At 38.2% G+C, this 7,236-nt stretch overlaps 1 long non-coding RNA gene across 1 annotated transcript; it reads right to left on the bottom strand.

Moving 5' to 3' along the window:
* Positions 1–834: 834 nt before the first annotated feature.
* Positions 835–3,015, bottom strand: LOC308514937. Its single transcript, XR_013995630.1, has 2 exons — positions 2,730–3,015; positions 835–921 (listed from the first exon to the last, which is right to left on the bottom strand). It is a non-coding gene; the product is annotated as an uncharacterized lncRNA (long non-coding RNA).
* Between the last annotated feature and the right edge of the window lie 4,221 nt (positions 3,016–7,236).

Raw genomic sequence — 7,236 nt, 5'->3', positions numbered from 1 at the left:
CTATGAAAGTGAAATAGATATGTGAACAGGTATTTAAATATACTGTGAAAGGTGGGGATCACTAATGATAAAGAAAATTTCCATCTACTGGAGACGTGGAAGGATTAGGAAAGTTTCTGGAAGAAATCTTAAGTGAACTAAAAACCTAACTAGGCCTTGGAATGGTGAATAAGGAATCTGAAAGGCAGAAGAGTATGTATGCAGTGCTTGAATCTGGAGAGAATATGGACACTGATGGAACTCCAAAATTGTTTGAGATGGTCAAGATTTAGTTCAAGGAAACTATCTGTGTGGAAGTAGACGATTGCAGTATTGGTGGAGGAGGGGTGACCAGAGATGAGTTTGGAGAGTATATTAGAGATCTACAGAGACACAGAACTAGTAGGAGATAGATAACATTTCTCTCTCCATTTCTCCCTTTTTCTCTCCCTTTTTTCTCCTTTCCCCTCCCCCTCTCTGTCTCTCTGTCTCTCTCCCCCTGTCCTTCTATATCTCCGGTGACCTTTTTTGATGCATGGGACAACTCTCAACCAACTGAGCCACACCAACCAGGGCTCAAAATATTTTGAACACATATATTTATAGAACTAACAGAGACTAGCAAGTTTAAAGCTATCAATTCCTGAAGGAAAAAATAAAAATGAATATACATACTTGGAAATTTGAAAGAAATACTGCATCAAATTTTTAAAGGGTGATACTACCGCAGTGAATGGTAGATCTCTGAGAAATTGTCAGAACAGCATGCTTGCAAATGCTCACCGTAAGTATAATTTTAAATATGAAAACTTGTAAAGTATTTCAGTTTTATTGTAAAAATGCACACACAACAAAGAGGGTCTTCAGTTATTTATTGGCTCCACTTGCATTCAGTACTTGCTCTTGAGCAGCTTTCTTTGCTTTTAGAATCTCGACAAGTTCCTAGGAAGGGAGAAAGGTGTTATTTAGAATTGGTAGATATTTCTAGTGTTTGATATAAATATATAAATATTCAAATTGGATAAATCTGTAAAGACACTACTGAAAAAGCTGGTTTTACTGAGAGTTTCTGAGATTGGTCATTTATTTGTAATTTTGACCTCATAACTATCTAGTATTGAAATCAGCAAAAATCTATAAATTCAAAAATTTGACAACAATAATAAAAAAAGAAGCATGCTCAAATGACACTTATGGGAACTAACTAGTTGGAAGAGATAGTGATGAATTTAATGAGAATGGCCTGGCTTGACTTTGGAATTGAGCTTTGGTGGATGGGAATACAGATTGATCAGTTAGGATAGAGGGATCCTGGGGTCACACCACCATCTACCTTTCTTCCCTTCTCCAGGGAGGAAATACATAGAGTCTAATGGGCCAGTCACATTCTAGAGCTGGGCAAGTCATTAATTTATTAATGTGCAGATGTTTTATGTTAAATTAAACCCTTTTTAAAAAGCTTTTCTGTTGCTTGATTGTTTTCCCTCTGTAATTTCTTGTGAAATTGTAATCAAAATGCCTTTCTGAGCTCTATCACTGTGCCATAACTCTGTCACTCAGTGGCTGCATTGGAGGAGGACGAATAATTCTGTGAGCAGCATGACTTTCTGACGAACAAATTAAGCTCAATATTTATTAGTAATAACTGCTTTCTCCTTCAGTGGATAATGAAAAAATGCAGGGCAGATTCATGAACTTCCTGGATGATGGATGTGGTATGAGCCCTGGTAAGTTAATTATCTAGATGCCTAACTGGTGTTAGAGGAAACAGTATGAAAACTCATAAAATAAGTCAATTGAGCCATCTGCAAAAACAGGTATGAAGCTATTATGGAAGATAAACCCCAGCCATACATACAGTTGAACTTTTTTGACTTAAATATTTCAGCTGACAGAATAAATTCATTGTAACCATATAAAACCAAGACAAAAAGTGAACATAAATAAAAAAATATTGCCAGAAAAATGAAAGGCAGAAGGTACCTGATTAGTTGTATGAAAAAGCAGCTGGAAGTGAATGGAATACAAATAGTTACTGGTTGCACTCTGAGATTGTTTTTAGAACATCCTTCAGGTATTGCTTGTGAGACCCCTGAGGCAGTTTCCAATGCTATTTAAAAATTTCTGCTTAACCTTGAGGTAGAGATCCTCTCTCCTTGTTTTTAGCTATTTGAGATTTTTCTTTGCATGTTCAAAGGTTAGTTGCTTCAATTGAATGTAACCCATCATAATGAATAACTGCAATACATTGCACACCTTATTTTTGTATCTTCAAGGCTGACAAAAAGCCAGCACATAGTAGGTGCATAATACCTGTTTGCTGTGGAATTGAAATGTTATTTATTTCTTCTGATGTGGGTTTTGAGTTGTTTGGGCTAGCAGCTTAACCCCGAATTCTTACAACACTTGTGTATGTGACACAAGCCACGGTTTTTGACCACTAGGTTTAAAAATGGTGAGGGAGTATAAGTGACATGGATGTCCCAAGTAGATCCTAGGAAAGGATCTGGGGTATTTATCTAAGGCATCCCTGAGACAAACTTTAACGGTGCAGGTGTGGGATATTCAAGTAGTTGCTAGCAAAGAGGCTACTCTACACAAGCAGGACCAAGGGCAGGCTTAGGACCAAAAAAGGTCAGAAGCTTTAATTTAAATTTTAAGCATATGCAAAATAATTCAATTAACTTCCAGAGGAATTACACCACATGAAACATATGCAGTTGCAAATCACACAGCACTTTATTACTCACACAATTCCTGGTGCTGCTGGCACAGGTTTATTGGGGATCCCGGTGGTGCTCTCCTCTGGGGTCTGGCAGCTGGGCTGGTCCGGTCCGCATGCAGGGGGCTGGCATTCCTCACCCGAGAGCTCAGTCACCAGTCACGTCTCAATCTGGAGGTACTGGCCATTCTCGGCAGGAAGAGGAGCGTGGAGCAGCATCGCTTGCCAGGCTGACAAGAGGACGTGCCTTTGTGGCTATCTCAACAGGCAAGCATCGGGCTTGTCAGGATCCCCATTTTTAAAGCTTGTACCCCATTTGCGGCAGTGCAGGTGGCTATCAATGAATTATGTCAATGCACACATGTTTATCTCAAACAGGATGAAGGGCTACACGTGCTTATCTAGGGAGAGTACATCACTCACTCAAAGGTTATCTTGACAAGTCACTCTGAGTTATTTAATGAAGTGCAAATCCTTATCTATGAGGGACACACGCTTCAGGGCAGTGGGGAATGTGTCCTTAACATCACACTTTAAGTTTCAAGGAAAGTTAATTTAAACATTTTAAAACCTTCTTAACATTTTTCAGGCATCTTAAAAGCATTTTTAAACATTTCTATATATTACTACAACAATGGGACTGTCCGGGCCAGTTCCCAGGGGAAAGAACGCTCATTCATGCTGATGGTAGCTGAGAATACAAAGCTGTTATCTTCTTCTGAGTCTTGGAAGTTCCCACTTGGTCTGATGTACAAAGAGTGATTTATTACCAAGTTTAGGAATGCTCAGATAGCCTACTCAGTTCTTGTTCTGACTTTGTTTGTATAATTTTTATTTTTCCAGGTTTGATTAATAAGTATTGTTGGTTCTTTAGTGTTTAACTAAATGAGAGAGCAGAGTTTGTGAGAAAACTACGCTGAAAAAGCAGCTTCATTTTCCACTTCTAGGATGAATATAAAGTTCATTTTCCTGAATTCTTAAAATAAATAGCAGAATATGTGATACATTTTAAGGCAATTCTTTAAAAAAGTAAGCAACTCATTATATATGGCTCCATGAACAAAATGATCAAAATGCAGGAGTGACAAAAACTCAGATCTTCAGAAGGAACACACGTCAGTTGACATAAAGAGTAGTATTTAAATTAAAAAAGCCCACAAGTGTTGAGAGAGCAATTCTTTATTAGCACTGATTAGAAATTGACTAATAAGTTAGAAGGAGGAGTGTATCTGATGACTGAAAATAGAATCTATCTGTTGTCCACACTGAGCCAGATCAATCTGGACCCACAGAAAATGCAGTAATTTCTACTCTTTCACCCCCAGTCTTGTTCCATGACAGGCTGGTCCCCATATGGAAATCCTGAGTGGATTTTTTCTTTTAACATAAATCATATCATATTATTTTGCTGATTAAAACTCATAGTGTTTTTTTTTTATATTACTTTAGAATAAAATTCAGACTCATAAGTAACACTTTCAATTTTTTGCATTATTTGTCCTCTGACCTTCTCTCCTATGATTCACTTCCTTGCTTTTAACACTCCAGACACACTGGCTGACTTATCATTTGAATCTCATCTTAGTTGTCACCTTGAAAGAGGCCTCTCTGACCACTCTTTCTGTAGGACACACTCCTCTTAATTCTCTATTGCATTACCCTGGTTTTGTTACCTTCACTTAACACTCTTAGAAATCATCTTGTTCATTTGCCTACTTCTTTCAATCTGTTTCTCCAACCATGACATAAAGTTGTTGAGGGCAAGGGTCATGTCTGTTCCACTCAGTGTTCTAATAGCTCTTGTTGGATTACTTTTATCCAGCCTTAGGGCGGGTGAGGGGGGGAAGAGCAAGTAAAAAAATTAAAAGAAGAAAACATTCAAAAACTACTACTAAAACCCCATGGGAATCCCCATGTTAATCATATTTAGAAACTAAGAAAGTCATAGATGACAGAGCTCTTATATTTTACATGATCCATATTTTTCCTGTTCCCTCTCTTGATGATGCATAATTTTTGGACTGGAACACGTGGCATTCCCCTGGACTGGAACCCAGATTCTTTGTCCACCAGAGTTGAAGAATGAATCCACAGACAGAAGGTAGTATAGCAAAGGTGGATATTTATTGAAGAACAAGTACAGGCTCCCTCATGGGAAGAGGGAAAGAGTCCCACAGAACGGACTCCCATGTGGGGAAGGGGAAAGGGTCCCACTGAGTTCCTTTTCCCTATGGCTTATAAAGGCTGCAGATCTTGGTGCCTTGATATCCCCTCTGATTGGTCACTATTCCCTTGGACTGGTTACTATAGTAACTCCTGGGCTCAAAGGAAGAAAGGCGTCTTCCTTCCTTATTGTTTTCCTATTCCCTTTGGGCTTTCTTCTCCGCTTTTTTTTGTAAATATAGACCTTTTGCTGTTCCCACCTCCCTCATACTATGGAAATGTACCTGTTACAGCTTTTCAGCCCTGTGCTTCTTCCATGGTCCCCTTAATTTTTAAAATTTCTAAAATTTCCTAAAACCTGTCTTTTTCAACCCCCCAAATTCCTGTTTCATTGGTTTGTAGCAGAACCTTTGTTTTGTTTTCCCCCAAATAAAATTTGCTTCAGACCCTAAATATATGAACTAGATAAATGCAGAATTGTCCTGCTTTGAATTGATGGTTGGGAATGTGGAGACTAAAGATACCCATCCACTTCCCACTTCTGTTCCCTACTGTCTGCAAAGAGCCTAGAGCTCCAGGGCATGCACTTATGAAACACTGAGCTATCTCACGTCTTCATTTTAGAGAAGTGAAAAGTGAAGTCCACATGGGGCCTCAGAAACCTGTTCATGAAGCCACTTGCCAAGGTCTTTTGATTCCTAACCTGATTTCAGCCCTAACTTGGAACTTAAATATCTCCCAAATATTCCACTAAAATGTTGGTTTAGTTTCACTATTAATAGTCTGATATGTAGTGTTTTCATAGTCAGTGTCATTATTTTTATTGAAATGTTAATAGGAATTTGTTGTTTTTTAATTGCTGTGTGTGGACAGACCTGGGCTTGAAAATGTAAATAAAGTTGACCGAAGCCACCAACCCTCAAAGAAAAAAAAAAAAAAAAGGATAGTTAATAACATTGATCAGACCCTGGAGCCATACTTCCTGGGTTTGATGCCTAGCTCCATCAGCTATGAAACCTTGGACAAGTTTCCAATCCATTTTTAACTCAGCTTCCTATCACCTAGAATGGCGTGTAATAATAGTGGGGTGTAATATTTTTCATTTTTTCTGGGTCTAGCTGGGCCTGTTGTAAGGTCAATCTGCTATGTTCCTGGTCACTGGGGCCCCTTGATAACAAGCAATGAGAGTTTTGGCCCCTCGCCACAGGTCCAATCATAGAACTGGGAAGCTGTCCTTTATAGCTGCTCCTTGAAAAGCAGAGATGTCATCATAGAGCATTGTTTCAAAGCTGCACTAATTCTGTCTTTTCACACATCAAAACAGTGCCACTTGTGATGACAGGCAAGATAAATTCAGCCATGTTGACAGAAAACTGAATGGAAAAGCCTAAAATGCAAAGTAATTTTATATTTATAATTTCTTCTGAAGTTTTGATTCTTCAAATACACAAACATATGACCATCTGTATTTTATTTCCAATGAAAAGATTATGACAAAAAAAATATGGTTATAGTGGTAGCAAAAGATTTAGAGGAGATGTAAAGAAAAAATTCCTGATTACCAAGGCAGTTATATGAGAGTTGACACTTCCTTTATGGGAGATATTGACAGCAAGTAGAAATGGTGATTTCCAGGGGAAAAGAAGTTGATCTGATGACCTCACTCAGTCCCCTGATTCAGTATGGTAAGACGGGCCATGAGTACTTTGAGAATATGGGTGAAATAGATCATTGTTAGACAAAACCCTGATATAGCTGTGCCATTGGATTTAGACAAAATCACCAAAAGTGCATGTGTTAAACTGATGAGAAGTGGAGTATAGTTATTTATTAGGCAACTTTTGATGAATGGAAGAACAGAGTAATGGGATGAAAAGTGGCATTGTCTATTTACAAAAAATATAGTTTATTGTCAGCAGGGTTTATGCCAATGAACAGCATTTGAATAAACAATGAGTATACCTAGAACTTGGGTAAGAAACATAATAGCAACTCTTTTTTACAAAGCAATTGCATGTGTTATCTCATTTTGAAACAGGAATTTTTAGGGCTGAAAAAGATAAGATAAGTTTAGGAAATTTTAGAAATTGAGGGGACCATGGAAGAAGCACAGGGCTGCAGAGCAGCAGAAGGTATATTTCCATAAAATAGGGGAGCTGAAAAGCTGCAACACGTACATTTCCATAGAATGAGGGAGCTGGAAACAGCAGAAGGCCTATATTTCCAAAATAAAGGGAAAGAAACCCCTCATTCAAAGGAGAAGAAGAAAACCCAATGGGAATAGGAAAACAATAAGGAAGGAGTGGAGGAAAACCTCACATATCCCATGTGAGATTTGACCTTTAAGCTTAGGAGTTACTCTAGTAACCAGT

This window comes from Myotis nattereri (assembly GCF_964212035.1).
Source record: "Myotis nattereri genome assembly, chromosome: 3".
Lineage (NCBI taxonomy): Eukaryota > Metazoa > Chordata > Mammalia > Chiroptera > Vespertilionidae > Myotis > Myotis nattereri.
This window is presented reverse-complemented; position numbering and strand designations above follow the sequence as displayed.